Here is a 3,254-nt window from a genome sequence, read left to right on the forward strand (position 1 = left end):
TTTCGTTTTTAGTGATTTTATTAATAATTATCAATTACCAGAGGGATTTGTAGTTGTCANTTCACTTCACTTTCTCTTATTCACTTATACATCTTATTCTACTTTCTTTACATTCAATTTTATCTTATACTTCAAAATATTTTTTTATTTTCTCATATTATTTGCCCTTTCTAATAACTACATAATCCTTGTGTATTCTACTTTAAATTTGACACTTTTCTGACATATATTTTAATTCATCTACAAATCGTCTTTTATTTTTAATTTCATTTATTACCTCTTATTCTAACTTATTTTCTATCTATTTACTAATATGATAATCGACTCTATCATACATTTTAAAATAATAATTCCAACCATTAATTTTGCCACTTTGCCTTTTACATATCGATTTAAATTTAAATTTTACTTTTATCCCATTAATCTGGTTTCATCTCAATATATATAGCAGTATAATGATATGATTGCGTGCATAAGCAACGAAATAACAAAAGATAAGGATCAACAGTTCGAACAAACTATAAATTATGTGTAAAAGTAATAAAAATAATAAAACACAAACAATTAATTACGCCAATATAGTTACTTTTGACTCTATATACACGAATGGAGTGTTTTATTTTTTGTGAGAGCCGGTGGGTAAATATTAAGAATCTCAACTGACTAGTTTAAGTTACAAAATTTGTTCAATTTAAATAAAAAATTGTGATAAATAAGTAGTCAGATTATTGATGATCGTTCGATATAGAGCAAAAGAATGAATAAGAAGGAAGGTAAAATGCCAACGTGTGTTATTTACTCCCACAGTCAGCTAGCTCTAAAACGCTCAACTCATATCAGACCAGGTTTAGGTTGAAATACGAGGCTAAGAAGTCAAAATAATAATCCAGATTTGATTCTGGAGCGTAGAGACTATCTCATCAACGAGAAGGTTGATTAGTTAGCCAGAGTAAGCATTTGTATATAAAATCAGGGCAGCATATGGTCTAAAAGTATTGGTAAGTGATAGATCTGTGGGTACACATGTCCGCAAGTGACCCATTTTAAGTATTACGTTAAGAGGGCCAGCCTGACCCTGGACCGATCTAACCGTCGCAAGCGACATGAAACAGACCAAAATGTGCAACGCGGGATGCACTCACTATTCCCGGAAAAGGACCACAGCAGATTGGCGCTACGGACTGAATACATATACGAACGACTCCACAAGAGGACTGTCCAACGAACGCCCGCCCCGACTACATTTCTTTTCACTACACTTTCTTTTCAATAAATATACTTTTATCGTTGAGAGAGAGTTTCATTTTGCTGCTGTAACCGGAGGGATTAATTCTTCATTTATCTATCAACCGCTATCACCAGTGTCATAACGGTGTTAACTGACAAAAGAGTTTACTATTTAATTCTCGAAAGGGGGGTTATAATTATCATTACACTTTAATTAATACGTGGGAACTTAGAAATGTTGTATGTTCAGAGAATGAATTTCAGTCACTTACCATCTATTGCTTACGTAGAATGTAATCCAGTGACGGGCTGTACAGAGTGACACTGAAGTTGGAAGAAACAAAAAGAAACACCAAAACTTACCAGGAATGGTTTTAATAATAATAAAAATAAAACAAACAAACAAACTAACGACACAACCGGCTCGAACAACATTATTAGTTAATTTATTTACACGCGACAGCGTACCGAGATTCAGGAAATGCGCGATCTATAGCAAAATTTGGAATAACTTTGTCCATTACTTAATTATCCCGAGACTCTAAAACTAAGTCGACTGCTCAATGTGGAACCTAAGGAAAAACTGCATGTTTTTCGGATCTCTCCTAAATTCGACACCTTGCTTTGACACGCCCATTTCTTGCGTCCAGAAGTTTCTGTTCTTATATTATTGGCGAGAACCCTGAATATCGGGACGCTTTGGCATAACTATGTCATGTTAATAATTACCTAATTGACTGGACTTACATTTATATCAATAATTCTGGACTAACTGAACTTACAAGTAACCCTAGCTTTCCTCTAGTGACTCCGTGTAGCAATAGGGGACGGATTAGTCAATCTCATTTAATATACTCTTAATAGCTTGGAAAATCCGCCTAAAAACCAGCTATTTGATCTATTACTTTCCTTTCCAATTATTGTCAATTTAACAATTTGATTTAATTCTAATTTGGAACCTCTACGCTCTTCTCGTGGTTACGCGCGCTATTAAAAATATAAGTTTCTTTGTTCTCTTTCTTTGCCTCCAGGACGCAACAGATGACTGTCACATGGCCCCGACGGTCTAAGTGAACTTGTTCAAAAATATTCCTAAATTTCATGAGGCCTTCTTCGAAGGACGGTCTTGGAGACGTTAAACCTACTTGAAAACCCTTAACTTTTCGAAACATTAGTGTTGACTGAAATATTTTACTTTTTGGCCCATCCGTTCCGAGAACTAATAAATAAATGACCACGCGTCCCGGCTTTTGTTACACTGCATACCGAAAGCAACCCTCAGATCAATAAAGACAAGACTGGTAATTCTACATTTCAAACATCTGAGTAATATTGGTCTTGCAGTAGGCAACCTGAAAATCTAGCAATAGTACGCTGTCCGGTATTTGGATGAAAAACGTCAGAAGAGGAAGCTATGTCAAAAAGTGGCTCTTAAAACACTACAGCTTATTTGGAAGGTTAAGTTAGATGGGAACTATAAGATTACATACTTCATCAACAGATAGAACACTTAAAATTAGTAGAGGTACTTCATATAAAATTTTTGCCTAAAGTGCTTCCTTGGTGAGATACAGGATATTGAAAAGTTGAAAAAAATTTTTTTTTATGTTTTCAAAATGGTAGGAAGGAATAATCCCAAATTTGGTACTAACACTACACTATATACCCATCATAACCTTCAATGATTTAAGAGTGTAATCCAGGTGCGGAGATATTAGGAGGCCGGACTCCTTTTTTCTTAAATATTTCTTTGCTGCTCCCTTTACAACAAAAGGTGTAATTTCACTTTTTTTCAGGCGAGCTTTCGTTCTCTAGTTATTTGATGTACGATGAAAAGACCAAGTTTTGTTCAGAATATTTCTAAGAAGAAGCTTGTTTTATTCGTAGATTTATGCTATTAAGATAAAGACAAACTAAAACTGTTTTGTCTTATAACAAATTTTGAAAATGCTCTTCCCTAGAATTAATACACGCTCGGGCACGTCGAATCATATTTAAGCGTATCCGTTGAAATATTCCAGGATAAT

Source organism: Anoplophora glabripennis, unplaced genomic scaffold (genome assembly GCF_000390285.2).
Source record: "Anoplophora glabripennis isolate ALB-LARVAE unplaced genomic scaffold, Agla_2.0 scaffold741, whole genome shotgun sequence".
NCBI lineage: Eukaryota > Metazoa > Arthropoda > Insecta > Coleoptera > Cerambycidae > Anoplophora > Anoplophora glabripennis.